General features: G+C 43.3%; 1 protein-coding gene and 1 long non-coding RNA gene across 3 annotated transcripts in view; one reads left to right on the top strand and one right to left on the bottom strand.

The window, feature by feature from the left end:
- LOC148139540 (putative G protein-coupled receptor 139) overlaps positions 1 to 20,992 on the bottom strand; it is a 99,977-nt gene that overhangs the window by 8,435 nt on the left and 70,550 nt on the right. The window lies entirely within an intron of this gene.
- LOC148139541 (uncharacterized) lies at positions 89 to 12,337 on the top strand. The gene is made up of 3 exons (XR_015753646.1): positions 89 to 224; positions 3,191 to 3,270; positions 12,201 to 12,337. It is a non-coding gene; the product is annotated as an uncharacterized LOC148139541 (long non-coding RNA).

The raw sequence follows: 20,992 nt of genomic DNA, 5'->3' as shown, positions 1-20,992 counted from the left end.
CTTCAATATTAACCTAAATAAACCATTCTCAATGTGCTCTCAATCTTTGTTTTGTAGAGTAGGATATCTCCTTCTCCCAATTTCTATCCCTCACAGGTGGAAGATCCTACCGGAAGCTAAGTTGCAGCTCATCCACCAATGCAAATTGACCTGCTATCTCTGCCACTCTCCATCAACATCTTGAACTTCCTGTTCATTCGCATGAACTCTGATCATCTCTGGAAGTGAGTGTTTAAATTCCTCCAGCAGAATGATCTGTCTCAGAGCCTTACATGTCTTGTCTATTTTTCAGGCCCATGCTCATCTATCAAAAGTACTATGTTTAACTCTTTCAAACTCAACATAATTCTGACCTGGTTCCATCATTATGTTTCTGAACTGCTCTCTGTATACTTCTGGTACCAATTCATAGACATTCAAAATAGCCTGTTTGACATCTGCATAACCTCTTGACCGCGCTGCACATACCTCACTAGCTCGGCTTACCAGCTTAGTTTGAACTAGCATTACACACATGGTCTCTGACCACTCCATCCATCTATCCAATGTTTCAAATGAAATAGCAAATGCAACCACATTTTACTTAACAAAATATGGCAATGTTTTAAAATAGTTATATATGTAAATATATATTGGGCGGCACGGAGGCACAGTGGTTAGCACTGCTGCATCACAGCGCCAGAGACCTGGGTTCAACTCCCGCCTCAGGCGACTGACTGTGTGGAGTTTGCACCTTCTCCCCGTGTCTGCGTGGGTTTCCTCCGGTGCTCAGGTTTCCTCCCACAGTCCAAAGATGTGCAGGCCAGGTGAATTGGCCCTGCTAAATTGTCCGTAGTGTTAGGTGAGGGGTATGGATGGGTTGCACTTCGGCGGGTTGGTGTGGACTTGTTGGGCCGAAGGGCCTGTTTCCACATTGTAAAGTAATCTAATAACAAAATATGACAATGTTTTAACATAGTTTTTTTAAATATATATATATATATATATATTCCCTACTTTCTATTTTAATCTCTATCCTGTTAACTTGACTTTGCTGAATAATTTGCAACTTCTCAAGTTCAAATTCTCTCTTTCTTTTTCCTCTCTCTCTCTTTCTCTTCTACCTCGCTTTCTCTTTCTTATATCTTCCTTTTTGTCTCATTTTTTTAATCTTCTAACTCCAGTTACTGCATTTGCAATCCTTTTTTTTCTAATTCTACTGCAGTCACTGTCAGTTTCTCCGGTACACCAAAGTGCTTGACCAACTCCATTGCAATTTCAGCTTTCCTTTTGTCCCTGGTTAAACCCAATTCTAACCTACTTGCTAATTCTAAATATACACCCTTCCTCTGTCTTTCTAAATTTTCTTGGCTAATTGGGAATCATTTTCAAACCCCAAAACCTCTTTAATAATGTTAAATCCCATTTCTCTCACTTTTCATTTAATCATCCACAAGTAACCAAAACTAAACATATTTTAAGTTTTATTTAATGATCTCTGACAATAATTGCCAAATGTTGGAATCTGCTGAGACTTTTTGTACCCCTAATCTGTTCTCATATGTCCCAATCCTGAATGACAAGCTCTTAAACTGTTATGACATCGACGTCGAACCCCTCTGTTAATAAAAACCAAACATCAAAAAACTCACCTAGTAATCTATTAAAACATGAGTGACAGAGAACTCCCAAATTCCACCATTCAAAGAAAAATAATAAAGTATTTTATGAACACGAATAGTGAACATTAAACAACAACTATTCACAAGTACAAGACCCCCTTTTCTTAACTGCTTACGATCTGACTACAACTCCGAAAATATGCTGTTCCATTAACCCACTTATTGAACGTTACATTAACTTAATCTCAACGTCGCACAGTCTCTGTCTTCCCCGCTGTCTTCAGTCTTCCAGCTACTGATCTCCGTGGGTCATCTTCTTTCTGTTTTTTTTTACTGTAAATAAAGTATATTCGATAGAATATTTTTTCTGATTTCAGACCAAGATGTTAGCTGTCCAGTTAGCTTTCCCATTAATTTTCAAAATACCAGGTTTATATACTCACCATGACACATTGAATTCTCATTGTTTGATTGGTTTCCAGGTGTTAAAACAATAAGGTTTAGCTTCCAGTGGTTTGTGGTATCTTGGGCATGATTGAAATTAATTGGTTTTATTCGAAAGTAATTTTTGGCATCGCAAGTAAGAGTGCCTGCACTCTCTCATTCTGGATGTGATAAATTAGGTGGCGTTTTTCTTTATGGCCAGGTATGTTAGATATCTACCCGGTTTATCACTATTCTCAAATAATCTCTGTTTCGGAAAGGAGATTTCCATTTTTGCTGTCTGGGTGAGCCCAGCATTCGAACTAGCCCTGAGGCGTGTAATCTTCTGCAACTTGATAACAGACGGTCTGGCAAGGGATGCTGTTTCAGCGGCATTCAGGCAAGCCTCGAGCATACGCAGCTGCTCTGCTTTCTGCCACTTCTGGGTCGCAAAGTAAGAAATAATCAAATTCCTCGCATAGGCCTTGGCAGTCTCCGAGACCATCGAAGGATTACGGGACGTACCCAAATTAATGTCGGCAAAAAAATTAAATTCCCCCGAAAAATATTCAATTAACTTGCTATCCTTCAGGAAGAAATGAGCCATGTGCCAGTTTCGTGAGCCTGTCTCATCACCACCGATTTTTACCTCCATGTCCACTGCTGCATGATCAGAAATGACTATCTTCCCAATTCTGCAGGACAGCACAGAATTCAAAAAGGTCAACAGGGCAAAAAATGCCAATCCTCCAAAAGCACTTACGTGGCTGAGAGAAAAAGGTGAAGTCCCTCTCCTCAGGGTGGGAACAACTCCACACACCCACCATTCCCAGCTCTCTGTTCAGGTACACCAATTGCCTGGATTGCGGAGACATACCCGCAAGACCCCGAGGCATCCTGTCCACTTGGGGGTTAATAAGTCGGTTAAAGTATCCCCCTATTACTGTATGACATGCCCCCCAGGGACATCAACCTGGAAAGGGCACCTGTTAAAACTTTGAGGAAATGTGCCGGGCGCAGGATACATTCCAATTCACATACATATCTCCATGCATTAAAGCGTTAAGAATTATAAACCACCCATATTCGTCCTTAATTTGGTCTCACATTTGAAATGGAGGATACCTCTTGATGAGTTAGTAACCCCTCTGCTTTTTGAATTAAAGGATAAGGAAAATCGCACGTCTGAACACTCAGACCAGGCGGTGTGGAGAGAAAGTGGAATGAAGCGAGGGCTACCGGGAAGGTAAAGGCTTAATTTATATTTGGGCAGTGTCTAAACCCGAGATACTACACGTGTAGTATCACCCTCTGCCCCCATCCTCTAATCGGAATGGGAAGACTCAGTAAGGTAAGGCTTTTATTTTTTTCTTTATCTTTCTTTTTCATATATTTAAGTGCATTGTTTAGGTTTAGTTAGTTCATAGAAAGCTAAGCTTACAATGGCAGGCAACCTCAGACCCGTGGCATGTGCCTCTTGCTTGATATGGGGGCTTAGGAACGTGTCTGACATTCCTGGCTTTTTCACTTGCAAGAAGCATGTCCAGATGCAGCTCTTGTTTGACCGCATGACGGCTCTGGAGCTGCGGATGGGCTCACAGTGGAGCATGCGCAATACTGAGGAGGTAGTGGATAGCACGTTTAGTGAACTGGTCACACCGCAGGTTAGGATTACTGAGGGAGACAGTGAATGGGTGACCAAAAGACAGAAAAAGAGCAGGAAGGCAGTGCAGGTGTCCCCTGCGGTCAACTCCCTCCAAAACAGGTATACCGTTTTGAATACTGTTGGGGGAGATGGCTCACCAGGGGAGGGCAGTAGTTCCCAGGATCATGGCACCGTGGTGGGCACTGCTGTTCAGAAGGTCGGCAAAAAGACTCGTAGGGCCATGTGATAGGGGATTCTATTGTAAGGTGAGTAGGTAGGCGGTTCTGTGGCCGAAAATGGGACTTCTGGATGGTATGTTGCCTCCCAAATTCTCGGGTCAGGGATGTCACCGATTGGCTGCAAGGCATTCTAAAAGGGGAGGGTGAGCAGCCAGTTATCTTGGTGCATATAGGCACCAACGATATAGGTAGGAAACGAGATGAGGTCCTGAAAGAAGAATTCAGGGAGCTAGGAGAGAAGTTAAAGCTTGGGATTACTGCCAGTGCCACGTGCTAGCCAGTGGGAGAAATGAAAGAATAGGCAGGATGAACACATGGCTGGAGAGATAGGGTAGGAGTGAGAGGTTCAGATTTATTGGACAATAAGACCGGTTCTGGGGAAGGTGGGACTATTACAAAATGGATGGTCTACACCTGAACCAGACCAGAACCAATGTCCATGGGGGACTTTTTGATCCTATTGTTGGGGAGTTTTTAAACTAATGTGGCAGGGAGCTGGAAACCAGAAGGGAAAAAATGTAGGCAGTGAGGTCGAAACTGGAGACTGTAAGAATTGTGAAGATAACATTAATAAAGGAAAGGGTAGGCAGAGAGCAGATGAGCACAAAACTCTGGTGGCATGAAATGCATCTACTTTCATGCAAGGAGTTTAGTGTATAAGCCAGGTGAACTTAGGGCTTGGATTGGTGCCTGTGAGTATGATGTTATTGTAATCACAGAGACTTGGTTGAAGGAAGGGCATGATGATTGACAATGACATTTTCCAGGATATACACGCTTCAGACAGGACAGAGAGGGAAGCAAAAGGAGGGTGGGGCTGGAGTTGCATTGTTCGTCAAGGAGGATATCACGCTATGCTAAAGGAGCACACTATGGAAGTTTTGAATAGTGAGGCATTATGGTGGAGCTGAGAAATAAGAAGGGCGCAGTTACATTGTTGGGGCTGTGTTACAGGCCTGCCAACAGTGAGCGTGAAGTAGAAGACTAAATGGGTAAAGAGATTATGGATAGGTGTAGAGGCAATAGGATAGTGGTGATGGGAGATTTTAATTTTCACAACATTGACTGGGATACACTTAACGTCTGGATGGGGTAGAATTTGGAAGAAGCATCCAGGGGCGTTTTCTACTGCAGTATGTCAATAGTCCGACGAGGGAAGGGGCCATATTAGACCAGGTACTGGGGAACGAGCCAGGACAGGTGGTAGAAATTGCGGTGGGGGATTTCTTTGGGAACAGTGACCACAATTCTGTAAGTTTTAGAATATTCATAGATAAAGTAGAGAGTGGTCCTAAGGGAAGAGTACTAAACTGAGCCAAAGCCAATTATATCAAAATTATGCAGGAACTCGGAAATGTGGATTGGGCACAGCTATTTGAAGGGAAGTCCACATTTGAGATGTGGGAGGCTTTCAAAGATAGGCTAAAGATAGTGCAGGATAGGCATGTCCCGTTGATGGCAAAGGATAGGAAGGGCAAGATTCATGAACCATGGATGGCAGCAGAAATTGTACGACAAGCCAAGAGGAAAAGGGAATCATACATAAGGTCTCGGCAGCTAAGAACAGAACGGGCCCTGGACTAATATCGGAAGATAGGACAAGTCTTAAACAAGGAATCAAGCGGGCTAAAAGGGGTCATGAAATAGCATTAGAGAGCAGAATTTAGAAGAATTCCAAAGCATCTTATTCTTACATAAGAAGTGAGCAGTTAACTAGAGAAAGGATTGGTCCACTAAAAGATAACTAAGAAGTGCTGTGTGTCGAACCTGAGAGAATGGGTGAGATTCTAAATGATTACTTTGCATCAGTGTTCACAGAGGAGAGGGACATAATGAATGTTGAGATTAGAGATAGAAGTTTGATTAGTCTGGATCACGTTGACATAAATAGGGAAAATGTGTTGGGTAGGTTAGAAGTTATTAAGAGCGACAAATTCCCAGGACCAGATGGGATCTATCCCAGGTGGCTGAGGGAGACGAGAGAGGAAATAACTGGTGCCCTGACAGATACCTTTGTGACATCCTTAAATACAGGTGAGGTGCCAGAGGACTGGAAGGTTGCTAATGTTGTCCCCCTGTACAAGAAGGGTAGTAGGGATATTCCAGGTAACTATAGACCAGTGAGCCTGACTCGGTGGTGGGAACGTTGCTGGAGAGGATACTGAGGGATAGCATCTATTTATATTTAGAAAGGAATGGGCTTATCAGTGATAGGCAACATGGTTTTGTGAGGGGGAGATCGTACTTTACCAACTTAATTGAGTTATTTGTGGAAGTGACCAAGATGATAGATGAAGTAAAGGTTGTTGATGTCATATACATGGACTTCAGTAAGGCGTTTGATAAGGTTCCCCATGGTAGTATAATGGATAAAGTGAAGTCATATGGTGTACAGGGTGTTCTAGCTAGATGGATAAAGAACTGGTTGAGCAGCAAGAGACAGAGAGTAGTAGTTGAAGGGAGTTTCTCGCAATGGAGAAAGGTGACCAGTGGTGTTCCACAGGGTTCAGTGTTGGGGCCACTGTTGTTTGTAATATACATAGATGATCTGGAAGAGGGCACTGTTGGTATGATCAGCAAGTTTTCAGTTGACACGAAGATTGGTGGAGTAGCAGAAAGCATAAGGGACTTTCCGAGAATACAAGAGGATATAGAGTGACTGGAGGGTTGGGCGGAAAAGTGGCAGATGATTTCAATCCAGACAAATGTGAGGTGATGCATTTAGGCAAGTCTAATTCTAGACCGAATTATACAATGAATGGAAGAACCTTGGAAAAAGTTGATGGGCAGTGAAATCTGGGAGTGCAGGTCCATTGTACTCTGAAGGTTGCTGCATAGGTGGATAGAGTGGTCAAGAAGGCATACAGTATGCTTGTCTTCAGTGGACGGGGTATTGTGTATAACAGCTGACAAGACATTGGTTTGGCCGCATTTAGAATACAATGTACAGTTCTGGTCTCCACATTTTCAAAAGGATGTGGACACTTTGGAGAGGGTGCAGAGAAGATTTGCGAGGATGTTGCCTTGTATGGAAGGTGCTAGCTATGAAGAGAGGTTGAGTAGGTTCATTTTCATTAGAAATAAGAAGATTGAGTGGGGACCAGATTGAGCTTTATAAAATAATGACGGATATAGAAAGGGTGGATAGAGACAAGCTTTTTCCCAGGGTGAAGGATTCAATAACAAGAGGTCATACTTTCAAGGTGAGAGGTGGAAAGTTTAAGGGGGATACACGTGGCAAGTACTTCACACAGAGGGTGGTGGGCATTTGGACCGCGTTGCCGGCAGAGGTGGTAGAAGCAGGCATGGTAGATTCATTTAACATGCGTCTAGACAGATGCATGAGTAGGTGGGGAGCAGAGGGATACAGATGCGTAGGAATTGACTGACAGGTTTAGACAGTACATTTGGATCGGCTCAGGCTTAGAGGGCCGAAGGGCCTGTTCCTGGGCTGGAAATTTTCTTTCTTCTTTGTTCTCCTTTGTACTCCCTGCTGTAAATTGAAGTGCTCCTTACTGGTTAGATGTGTTTCTTGCAGCAAGGCGACATCAACCCTCTTTCTTCTCAGGCTTGAAAGCATCTTTTTACTTTTACTTGTTGAATGACTCCCCTTAACATTCCAGGTGCACCATTTAACTGAACGGTTAGCCATACCCGTCTGAAATAGTACATGACCCCCTGGGAGGATGAACCCCACTCATAGCGTGCTGACAGAAAACAGCAAGCAGTTTGCATAAATTTAAAAATGCAACTTCCAAACTCACCAGATCAAAACTTCTAACATCTACGTCTACAACAGACCAACATCGAACACAATTGAAAGGAAACTTTGCCCCCTTGCCCACAGGGAGCGCTCATACTACCCACTAACACCTTCATGGCTCCTTCCAGCTGAAGCTGTGCCCCAAAGCCAGACAGCATCTTATAACAAGAAAATTAAAAGTGTGCACTCAACCTGTCCTATCCATGCTTTAAACCTCGGAACTCCTGGTAAAAAACAAAACAAATCAAAATACCCCCTGCATCCCCCAACCACATCCCCATCCCATATCAAGGGAGAGAAATGAAAAGGAAATGATAAAAATAAAAATAAAGGATAACGGGAGGAGAGAGAGAAGGGAGAAGAGATAGAAAAAAGAAGAAAAGTAGAACACCCACATATATATATATATAAAGGATTAACAGGTAAACCACAGAGAAAAAATAAAGTAAACATTATTGTCCATATTATTCCAGCTAGCCAGTCTATTATAAGGTTTCCAGGAAGTCCTTTGCTTTTTATTGTGAGTCAAAATTAAACACGGATGCTCCATGGCTGAAATGTAGTATCTTACAGAGTACTGGATATTCAAGTCCCTCAGCTGACTTTTTAACTCATCAAATGCCTTCCTTTTTCGAATCACGGTCGCAGAAAAGTCTTGGAAAAGCATAATTCGCATCCTTTGTATACCAGAGGTTATGGCTCCTTTCAGCACAGGTTACTTATCTCTGTAAATGCTGGTTTCAAATTAGGACCGGGTGGGGGCGCTGGTTCATTTCGGGCCTGTGCACTGTGACCGGTGGGCCCACTCACCCGAACCCGGCCCAACCCGGCTCCCAGCTTCAATAACTGCGGGAGCCATTGCTCCAAGAAGCTGACCAGCTGGAATCCCTCTTCCTGTTCCTGCAGCCCGACCAGGCAGATGTTCTTCCGACAGCCTTGATTTTCGAGCTCATCGACCTGCTCTTCCAAAGGCCGTACCTGCTGTTTCAGGGCCTGGACCTGCCTCGCCAAGGATTCCACCCCGGTTTCAGGGGCTACAGTCCATTGCTCCACCTCTATGATGTGCTGCCTGAGAGGCCGGATCTCCTGGTCACGCTACTGCAGCATGAATGAGATCGGTTCAAGCCTGTCCCGGGTCTCCTCAATCGCTGAATTGATCTTCTCTCAGAGTTTCACCAACTCCAAGACCAGGCTGTGCTCCACAGCTGAGTCCCTGGGAACGCTCGCCGAGGTTGATGATGCGGCCACAGATTTGTCCCTTGCTGCAGGAGAGTGTCCTGCTTGTTGCCATCCTCGCAGTCCCTTCCCTTTAGTCATTTTGCTAACAATTTTAAACTCAAACACAGCAATTCAGGTAACCAAAAACTAATGATTTCGACCGCAATGACTAATAAAGCGAGAGTGAGTGCTCCACTTTGTCTGGGTCCTGGTGCACAGCTCAGCAGGGCAGATCTACGGAATTGCCACCATCTTGAATCCACCCCACCGTATGCCTTCTTAACAACTGTATCAACCTGGGTGGCAGCTTTCAAGGATCTCTGCATATAGACACCGAAATCTCTCTGCTCATCCTCATACCATGAATCTTCCCATTTGTCCAGTACTCCTTATTCTTGTACCTCCTTCTGAAGTGAATCACGTCACACTTTTACGCATTAAACTCCATTTTCAACCTCTCAGCCCAGCTGTAGAGCCGATCTATGCCGCTGTGTAACCTGCAGCATCTTTCAGCACTATCCACAACTCCAACAGCCTTAGTGCCATCTGCAAATTTACTAAACCATCCTCCTCCGCCTTCATCTAGGTCATATATAAAAATGACAAACAACAATGGCCCCAAATCAGATCCTTGCGGTTTACCACGAGTAACTGAACTCCAGAATGCTCGTTTCCCATCAATCTCCACCCTCTGTCTTCTATTAACGAGCCAATTTCTGATCCAAACCGTTAAATCGCCCCCAATCCCATGCCTCTGCATTTTGTGCAATAGCCCACCGTGGGGAACCTTATCAAACACCTTACTGAAATCCATATACACCACATCAGCCACTTTACCCTCAATCAGTTGTTTGGTCACCTTCTCAAAGAACTCAATAAGGTTTGTGTGGCACATCCTACAGTTCACAAAACCATGTTGACTATCCCGAATCAACTTATTCCTCTCGAGATTTTTATAAGGACTTTCTCTTGTAACCTTGCCCAATACTCTACCCACAACCGAAGCAAAGCTCACTGGTCTATAATTTCCACGGTTGTATTTACGCCCGTTCTTCAACAAGGGGTCAACATTTGCTCTCCTCCAGTCTTCTGGTACTACCGCCATTCCCTCACAGTCGTTGGATCAATATCCTGAAATTCCCTCCTGAAATACTGCAATTGGTCAACCAACAGCGAGTGGACAGCAGTGATTGAAAAAGAGAGCTCACCACCACCTCCTCAAAGACAAAGTGGGATGAGATATCAATGCTGGCCAGCCAGCGATGCCTAAGTCCCACAAATATATTTTAAAAAGCTCTTGGACAGGGATGGTATGGAGTCAGATGAAGGAAACGGAGTTTGTCACCGTAACAGAAGGCAGTGACGCCCATGCTCCCAATATTTAAATAGCAAGGGCAGTGAGGTAATCATTCACTGCTGAGTAGGTTAACATAGAGACCGATGAGTAATACTGCCAGAGGCAAGGAGGGAGACAGTAATTGAACAAGTTCAGTGATGCAGTTAGTTCTAGTCTGTGGAGTGAATATCTGGATTCAGGATCTCAACAGGAACAATAATGGTGGCAAGACATGTAGACTTTATGAAAGAACAGTAATGCAGTCATAACTGGCTTATAGAAAAAATAGCTGGAGAGTGAGACTTATCAGGGACACCAACGATAGACAGGAGAGGATAATAAAAGTATTGAATAATGCAAAGAGCATAATAGATCCGCCATGATAATGACAACCCAACATAATATGGAGAAAGAATAGAAAAATCAGAGGATAAACTCCTGTCCATTGTTGGAACTTTCCAGTCTAATGTTCCCAGATTCTGATCTCTCCTCCCCTTCTCCCTGGAGCTGCTGATCCATGTTAGTGCAGTCGGTAATGCTCCTGCTTATACTGTGGGATAACACATTCAACAGAGCCCATTTATCATTAAAAGATGTAAAGTCTCCACTGGGATAATTAGAATCCATGGAGATTGGCATTAACCACAGTTACCGTAAAACAGACTCTGTTAACCCCTTCCTTACATCCCTTTTCATATCAAAATAAAAGTCAGCATTTACTCAGTCTGGATGGAATGGATGAGAGTTACTGACGGATGGACCATAAATCTTTAATCTATTTAATCATTTTTCCTTGTATGTGAGAGTATTGTCGGAAAACTGCAGGGTTGTATAAGTCCCACCCTGTTTATAAAAGGAGACAGGAATAAAATATCATGGCAGCTACAAAAAATAACTGGAGGGTAAATTTCTAGAGACTTTAACCCAAGGTACTGTACTTATTGCCAAACGACTTTGTGTGAGGCTACTCCTGGGTAAAAGTGCCCAGCTATCAAATCCGTTCATAACTTTGACAAAGCATCAGGATGGCTACTCAGGAACGGGGGAAGCAATTCTCTCCCAATGCGCCTATTACAGAGGGATAGGAAGAGACCATTCAGCCCACATTAGCCTATTCCCACTTGAAGAGGTGGGAAGATGCAACGGGAACTATCGAAGAGAAGTGTTACTGCAGCTGAATGAGTTGTTACTGAGAGAGCACCTGGAGTAAATTGTGTTCTTTATGTCTCTGTAACTGAGAATGGAGGGACCATCATTCGATACAGTTTGCCAGCCTCTCTTAATCCACAGATTGCTGTGTCATTTAATGTCTCGGGACTGTTACAGAGGGACAGGAGGAGGCCATTCAGCCTCTTGAATGTGTTATAAAGGGATAGGACAAGGCCATTCAGCCTCTCTAGTCAGTTCATAGGGATAGGAGGAGGCCATTCAGCCTGTGCAGTCTGTTACACAGGGATAGAAGGAGGCCATTCAGCCTCTCGAACCTGTTACAGAGGGACAGGTTTGGATCTGACATCTAAATACAGGCTGAGGTGACCGGTTGTAGTCAGGGGCAACCATTTAACAGATGCTCTTCGTAACCTAGGTGACAACAAGATGGCTTCTCGGTGCAAATAACATGACAAAATGGCTTCTAGGCTGCAAACTGACAATTCTGCTAAAGCTGTAGAAAATGGCTTTTAAGTTACCAACTGGTAATTCTGAATAAGTGACTAACAACAGTCTGCTGCAGTAGTGTTTAGCAGAAAATGTGTCCTTTAAAGCATAGAAATAACTCAGCTAGATAAGACAGTTTTAGCCGACCTTTAGGTGCAGGTGCAATGGCTGTGCTAGTTAAATAAGGGTGACCTGATTGTTGGAAAATAAAGTTGGTTCCAGGAAATATCATTAGACCAAGGAACTTTCACATAAATCAATATCGTACATTTATTGATAATTGCCCGAATGTAATAATTGATCATGTCCTTGGTTTAAGCTTTCTGCACAGTTTCTCCACGGAACACGGAAATGTATAACTTCTGTGTTTCTGCACGCTCTGGACTCGGCCATATGAAAACTAAAGAGTGAAGTCTTAACAGCCAGATGAATTACGACCGATCGTGGAACCGAGAGACGTTGCCGAGGTACAAATCTTCATCTGGTCTCGTGATCCGGATTCGGTATGGACGGATTGCGGACAATGGTATAAGAGCTTTCAGTCCTTCACTGTTGAATGAAGAGAAATTGGCCGGCCAGACGTGAATATTTTCTCCGTTTGGTTTTCCTCATATTCAAACGTGGTTGACTCGACCCCTCGCTCTCTATCGTCCAAGTCCAGCCCGAAAATGTCCTGGTAAGAATACATTGTGAAACGCAAAAAAGGAGTCAGGGACTCCAGGAAGATGTCCAAAAATCTGGCACGCCAGACCAGTATCGACTGGTTTCAGATTTAAGAGCTATCAATGGTATTGCACAGTTTGATCATGCCTTGGTGCTAAATCCAGCTCATATTCTGGCCTTGGTACTATTAGACGCTAAATGTTTTACTGTTGTCGACCTGCAACATGTTTTTTTTTCTCTGCCTCTTCATGAAGACAGTCAGCACCTATTTGTCTTCACTTTTATTTTTCCCCACCTGCTGGCTGCCTTTGGATTTCCCCTAATAAGTCCAGAAAGCCACTTTGTTACAACTGTACGGGATGGGCGTGCACTTATTTGAATGCGACTAAGTTTATTCCATGTGCCTTGGTCCAATGTACCAACCGCTACTGCTTCCCTGTGGTGCCTCGCATTACATGTGCTTGCCTACTGGAGGAGTGTTTGTCTGGTATTGTGGGTATTCAGGCTCTTTGTGATACTGGTAATGGCTCACACCTTACTATGAGACCCCTTATGGCACCTCCATCTTCTTAATCGTGGGATGGAAGGAACCAGCCTGGGACAATAATAACATCTCTTACTGAAAGACCCATCACTTTGTATTGAATAGCATTCAGCCTAAGAGCCCAGTGCTTCTATATTTTGTAACTATGGACTACCCACACTTTCAGAGCAGAAAAATGTGTTGCTGGAAAAGCACAGCAGGTCAGGCAGAATCCAAAGAGCAGGAGAATCGACGTTTCGGGCATAAGCCCTTCTTCATTCCTGAAAAAGGGCTTATGCCCGAAACGTCGATTCTCCTGCTCAATGGATGCTGCCTGACCTGCTGCGCTTTTCCAGCAACACATTTTTCAGCTCTAATCTCCAATATCTGCAGTGCTCACTTTTTCCTACCCATACTTTCAGGGTAGTCACAAAGACAGGCCTGTTTCTTATTGGGAAGCACCATCCATTATCTAAACTAAACCCAGATATTACTTTTTTCAGCCAAGACCAAGTGACTAACTTCATTGTTCTTAATGAAATAGGTAATCCCTGTGCTGTACCTGTAGGGGCAGTTTTCAATACTACTGTTCCCTGTCCAACTACCTGGGAATGTGGTTGGGGTTTCCCGACAAAACGTTCAGTTTCACCTGTATTCTGCGCGCATTGAAGGGGTGGTAAGGCTTTGGGTAACTGTAAAGCCCAGTTTCTGGCTTACACATTTCTCAGTAGCTTTTCCTGAGGGGGATCTGCAGGAATTATTAGCCAATAAAATTGAAACTATCTTATTTGTGGTCTTACCCTCTTGGGCAAGGAGACCGCTTGAACATGGCAGGAGGTAAGGACATGTTCTCAGAATGACGTCAATCTTCCCAGCAAAACCGGTATGCCCTCGACTACCTGCACGGCAAAGAGAGTTGGATTTGTTCCATAGTAAAGGGCAAGTGTATGATGGGGATTACTGACCTCAAAGAGAACATTACCAAGCAGGTGGATAACATCTGCACCTTCGACAATCAAATGATAGAAGGCACTGCATGGCGAGATGATGTGGGTTGCTGTATTCACGAGTGTCCACCTGAGAGCAATATGGTGTGGGATGGTATAGCCCAGAGTGTCCTCCTAACAGTGACATGATGTGAATGTATAGCCCAGAGTGGTTCCTTGAGAGTGACATGGTGTGGGCTAGTGTAGAACAGAGTGTTCTCCTGACAGTGACATCGTGTGGGCTTGTGTAAACTGGAGTGTCCCGCTGACAGTGACATGGTGTGAGCTGATGTAGCCCAGAGTGTCCCCCTGAAAGTGACGTGATATTGGCTGGTGTAACCCACAGTGTCACTGTGTCACTGATTTAAATGGAGTGTCATTGTATCATATTGTGATCGATCATGGGAACTGGACCTTCGGCCCAAACTAGTCCGTGCTGACCATGCTGCCCACTCAACTAATTCCAATTGCCGTCATTTGAACCATATCGCTCTCAACCCTTCCCATCTATGTATCAATTAATTTTTTACATGTTGCTATTGTTCTTATCTCAACCCATTTTTATGGCAGCCCATTCCATTTCAAAAACATTCTATGCATAATGAAGTTGCCCCTCAGGTCCTTCTTAAATCTTTCCCATCTCATCTTAAACCTACGCCCTGTAGTTGCAATCCCTCATCACTGGGAAAATGACTATATGCATTCATCCTATCTATGGCCCTCATGATAATATGCATTTCCTTAAAAACACCCCCTCATTCTCCTACATTCCAAGGAATGATATCCGAACCTGGCCATCCCCTTCCCTATAACTCTAGCCTATTAGTCCTGACAATATTCTTGTCAAACTTCTTTGCACACTTTTCAGGTTAACAGGGTGACCAAAACTGTACACAATACTCCAAGTGTGGCCTCACCAACGACTTACAGAATGGTAGCATAGTGTTCCAAATCCTACATTCAATGCCTTGAACGATGAAGGCCAGCATGCTAAATGCCTTCTTTATCACTCTGTCTAACCATGATGCCGCTTTCAATGAAATATGGACTTGTGGTCCGAGGTCCTTCTGTTCCACAACACTCCTCAGAAACTAACCATTTACTGTATAAGTCCTATCTTTGTTTTACTTTCCAAAGTGTAACAACTCCCACTTATCTGTATATAATTGCAATTGCCAATCCTCAGCTTACTTCCCCATCAGAGTAAAATCCCTCTTTAATTTCTGATAACGTTCATTGCTATCAACGATGCCTCCTAATTTAGTATCATCCGTAAATGTAGTAACCTTTATGGGAGTACTTGGAGTATATTGTGCAGTTTTGGGCCCCATATCACAAAGCAGATGCACTGGCCTTGGAACTTGTTCAGAGGCGTTTCACGAGAATGGTTTCAGGAATGAAAAGCTTTACGCATGCGGAACATTTGTGGACTCTGGATCTGTACTCAATGGATTTTAGAAGGATGAGGGGAGACCTAATTGAAACATACCGAATACTGAATAGTCTGGACAGAATAGATGTTGTGAAGATGTTCCCATTTGTAGGAGAGACTAGGACCCGAGGGCACAGCCTTAGAATAAAAGGAACAGTTTCTACAACGGAGATAAGGAGAAATTTCTTCAGCCAGAGAGTGGTGAATCCATGGAATTCAATGCCACAGAAGACTGTTGAGGCCAGGTTACTGATTATATATAAGACTAAGATGGACAGCTTCTTGATTGTCAAGGGGATCAAGGATCATGGCGAGAAAACAGAAGAATGGGGTTGAGAAACGTATCATCCATGACTGAATAGTGGAGCAGACTCGATGGGCTGAATATTTTAATTTCTGTTCCTATATCTTATGGTCCTCATCATGCCTTATATATTCACATCCAGGTCATTTATGTAAATAAAAAATGACAAAGGTCTCAGCACCCACTCCTGTGGCACACCATTAGCTATAAGCCTTCAGTCTGCACTCAGGTGTTTCCTTTCTGTCTGGTGGTGGAAGCTGAATAAAGATTTGTACAAAAAAAAGAAAAAGGAAAAAGAAAAGCCTTCAGTCTGAGAAACAATCTTCTTCCAACATCCTCTGCTTCCTACAATCGAGCCAATTTTGAATCCAATTAACTAGCTCTCTCTGGATCCCACGTAACGAAAAATAACTGACCAACCTGCCCTATGTCAAAAGCCTTATGAAAGTCCATATACAGATACTCAACTGTCTTACCCTTGTCTATCCTCACGGTTACCTCTTTGAAACACTCTAAAAGATTTGTCAGACATGATTTCCCGCACAGAAATCTACCTGTCTGTCCCTAAACAGACCTTGACTATCCAGATGTTGGTTGATCCTATCTCTTACTACCCTCTGCAAAAACTTGCCTAACACTGATATTACGTTCACTGGCTAAGAGTTCCTTGGTTTGTCTTTGCTACTTTTCTTAAGCAATGGAACAACAATAGCCACCCTCCAGTCTTCTGGAACCTCTCCATTAGCAAAAGATGAAGCAAAAATCTCTGCAAGGGCCTCTGCAATTTCTTCCCTCGTCTCCCATAACATCCGAGGATGGACATGCACATGCCCAGGGAATTTATCCACATTATTGTGCTTTACGTAAACATGGAAAAGAAATATTCATTTAAAAAATTAACACCACCTCCTGGTGATTTCACACAAGGACTGCCATGCTGATCGTTAAGGGGACCTATTCTCTCCCTCGCCACACTTCTACTATTAATATAGCTAGGGACATTTGGGGCTTTTATTAAACCTTTTCCTGAGAAAGCCATTTCATACCCTCTTTTTGCGATTCTGATTCCCCTATTAAAGGTGCTTCTACACTTTGTGTAGTCATCTAAGGATTGACTTTAGCCTGATATCTTAAACCCAATGTATGCCTTCTTTGTTTTCCTTAACAGAGCCTCAATATCCCTCGTCACCCAGGGATCATGACCCCCCTCAACCACCGTCTTTCTAATGAAAATAATCCTAATTTATTCAATCTCTCTTCAATGCTGGCGCCCTCCATACCAGGCAACATCCTAGTGAACCGCCTCTGCACCCTCTCGAAAGCATCCACACATTTTGCTAAGGGGGGACCAGACTGTATGCAGTATTCCAAATGTGGCTGAACCAAAGTCTGATACAACTATGACATTACCTGCCAACTCTTGTACTCAATACGCTGTCCAAGGACGGAAAACATGCCGTATGCTTCTTATTCGCTCCACTGATCTGCCTTGCCATCTTCAGGGGACAATGGACCTGAACACCCAGATCTCTCTCTACACCAATTTTCCCCAGGACTTTTCCATTTACTGTTAAGTTCTGTCTTGAATTGCATCTTCCAAAGTGCATCGCCTTGCATTTCTCCAGATAGAACTCCATCTGCCATTTCTCTGCCCAAGTCTCTCATCTATCTATATTCTGTTGTATTCTCGGACAGTCCCCTTCACTACCTGCTACTCCACCAATCTTAGTGCCACCTGCAAGTTTCCTAATGAGAGAACCTACACCTTCCTCCAAATCATTTATGTACATCACAACAACAGTTCTCCCAGCACGGATCCCGGTGGAACACCACTGGTCACAGATCTCCATTTTGAGAAACTCCCTTCCACGACTGCTCTCTGTCTTCTGTTGCCCAACCAGTTCTCTATCCATCTAGCTAGAACACCCTGGACCCCATGCGACTTCACCCTCTTCATCAGCTTATCACGGGGAAATTTATCAAACGCCTTACTAAAGTCCATGTATATGACATCTACATGCCTTCCTTATCAATCAACCTTGTCACCTCTTCAAAGATTTCTATTAAGTTTGTAAGCCATGACATTGACTGCACAAAACCATACTGCCTATCACTGAGAAGCCCATTTTCTTTCAAAGATACTATTCCTCAGTATCTTCTCTAATAGCTTCCCTACCACTGACGTCAGGCTGACAGGTCTGTAATTATCTAGATTATTTCTTAAATGAGGGGAAAGCCATTAGCAATTCTCCATTCCCCTGGGACCTCCCCCGTGTTCAAGGATGCTGAAAAGATATCTGTTAAAGCCGCAGCTATTTCCTCTCACTTCCCTCAGTAACCTGTGGTAGGTCCCATCCAGATCTGGGGACTTGTCCTTCTTAATGCCTTTTAGAATACACAACACTTCCTCCCTCCTTACGCTGACTTGACCTAGAGTAATCAAAGATCTATCACTAAACTCAACATCCGCCATGTCCCACTCCTTGGTGAATATCGATACAAAGTACTCATTAAGAAACTCACCCATTTTCTCTCCCTGCAAGCAGATCCTTCCTCCATTGTCCTTGAGTGGGTCAACCCTTTCTCTAGTTACCCACTTGCTCTTTATATACGAATAATGGTTTTGAGGTTTTACTTAATCCTGCTCGCTAAGGATACCTCATGGCCCCTTTTAGAACACTTAATTCCTCATTTCAGATTGGACCTACATTCAGGATATTCCTCCAAGGCTTCCTCTATCTTCATTCGCCTAGACATTATGTACGCATCCTTTTTCCTCTTAGCTAGACTCACAATATCACTTTTCATCCATCGTTTCCTAACCTTGCCATTTATATCTATCATTTTCACAGGAACATATCTCTCCTGAACTCTAATTAACCTCTCTTTAAAAGCCACCAACATATCGAATGTGGATTTCCCTTAAAACAGCTGTTCCCAATCTACATTCCCCAGCTCCTGCCGAAGTTTGGTATAGTTGGCCTTTCCCCGGTTTAACGCTCTTTCTTTAGGACCACTCTCATCTTTGTCCATGACTATTGTAAAACTATGGAATTGTGATCATTGTTTCCAAAGTAATCCTCTACTGAAACTTCAACCACCTGGGCGGGCTCATTCCCCTACACCAGGTCTAGTATGGCCGGTTGAACTATTTCTATCCTGCTCTAGAAAACGCGCCTGGACGCTCCTTACAAATTATGCTCCATCTAGACCTCTAACACTAAATGAATCCCAGTCAATGTTGGGAAAATTAAAATCTCCCATCACCACCAGCTGTTGCTCTTACATCTTTCTATGATCTATCTACATATTTGTCCGTCTATCTCATGCTGGGTGTTGGGAGGCCTGTAGTACAGCCCCTGCATTGTTAACGCACCCTTTCTATTTCTGAGCTCTGCCCATATTGCCTCTCTGCCCGAATCTTCCATGGTGCCCTCGTTCAGCACAACTATGATATCTTCTTTGACCAGTAATGCTTCCTTACACCCCTTTAACTTCCTCTCTACCCCACCTGAAGCATTAATGTCCTGGGATATTTAATTGCTAATCACGCCATTCCCTCAACCAAGTCTCAGTAATAGCAATAAGATTATATTCCCAGGCACTATTTCAAGCCCTAGGTTCATCTGCCTTACCGACTATACTTCTTCATTTAAACTACCAGCCCCTCTGTGTTCATCCTCTGCTTCCTGTCTATTCGTCCTCTTAATCGTGCTGATTTCATTATCTAGTTACTACCTCCTTCCTGGCCACCAGCTCATTTGGTTCCTAATCCCCTGCCACATTAGTTTCAACACGCCCCCCCCGCAACAGTGTTAACAAAAGCAACCCCTAGGACATTGGCTCCAGTTCCACCCAGATGTAGACCATCCAATTTGCAATAGTCGCACCTCCCCCAGAACCGGTCCCAATGTCCCAAAAATCCGAACCCCTCTCTCCGACACCATTTCGCAAGGCACACATTCTTCCTGATCATTCTATATCTCCTCCTCTGACTAGCACGTGACACTGGTAGCAATCCTGAGATGACTATCTCTGAGGTCCTACTTTTTAACTTGGTTCCTAACTGTCTAACCATTTCCTTTGGGACCTCATCCAAAAGACGGCACATTAATGTGGAGAGAGTTCATTGAGGCATATAAAGTATTAGGAATACTATGTTAGACTGATGAATGGGCTAACTAACTCCAAGTCATGCTGATCTTGAGTTTTTTTGAATGTCCTGCGCATTGTAACATATACGCCTTACTCTGCCCAAGTTTATTTTTCAACCTATGATCTGTGTGATCTTGCTTACTATCATCTGCATGTACAACTCGCAAATAAAGCTTTTCACTGGACTTAGTACAGGTGACAATAAATCCAATCAATTAATTATTTTTCACCCTAACAATGTCTCTTTTAGAAATATATGATCGTCGCTAACCCTCACGTTTCAACGCTGACGTTTCTCCTTGTCTCACGGCATTATCAAGTAAAAATTCAGTTTCTTCTCTCTCTCCTCATGGTATCATCATTTCTTAGAATAGACTGGTTATAATTATTTGAGGAGATCATACCTGTTAGCAGCGCCGCAAATACTCTCTCATCAAGGCCTTACAATTACAGGAAGACGGCTTTACTTATGCACTTGAATCGTATTAAAATGAAGGGCAATATACCATATAAGATGCTCAATACTTACGCCTTGGATGTGCTATTTTTGGTGACTCATGATGAAGGATATTCAGGTCCTTTTGGACAACAACACTTCTCAATCCCTTACCATTTAATCAATACAAAATGAGATGCATGCTGTTTATTTCTCACATCCAAATCATTTCTATGCCCTGCAAATTGTTGTGGTTCAAACACTGAAACATGTGATATTCCACGAGTAACTCCCTTCAGTCCATAAAAGTGCAAGTAGCTCTGTATTGCTTCCACTGACCAATTCTCAATCCATGTGGTATATCCAGTTTCCCCCATCCGCACTTTATCAATGTACTCTAACTTCCTTCGTTCAGTTGTTAGCAACAATACAAAACATTATTCTGCAAATTCAGATACACACTCCCACTGGTTCTTTTTTGTGGATGCATCAACTAACACAAACTCCACAAGTTTCTCAACGATGACTTCCGGTTTCTAAATCTGAGCTGACTCTGTCAACTCACACCATGATTTCCCAAGTGTCGAGCTATAAAATTTCTCATAGTCGGTT

The sequence above is a fragment of the Chiloscyllium plagiosum genome, unplaced genomic scaffold (genome assembly GCF_037043375.1).
Source record: "Chiloscyllium plagiosum isolate Xiang-an unplaced genomic scaffold, Cpla_swu_hap1 HiC_scaffold_38, whole genome shotgun sequence".
Classification (NCBI taxonomy): domain Eukaryota; kingdom Metazoa; phylum Chordata; class Chondrichthyes; order Orectolobiformes; family Hemiscylliidae; genus Chiloscyllium; species Chiloscyllium plagiosum.
This window is presented reverse-complemented; position numbering and strand designations above follow the sequence as displayed.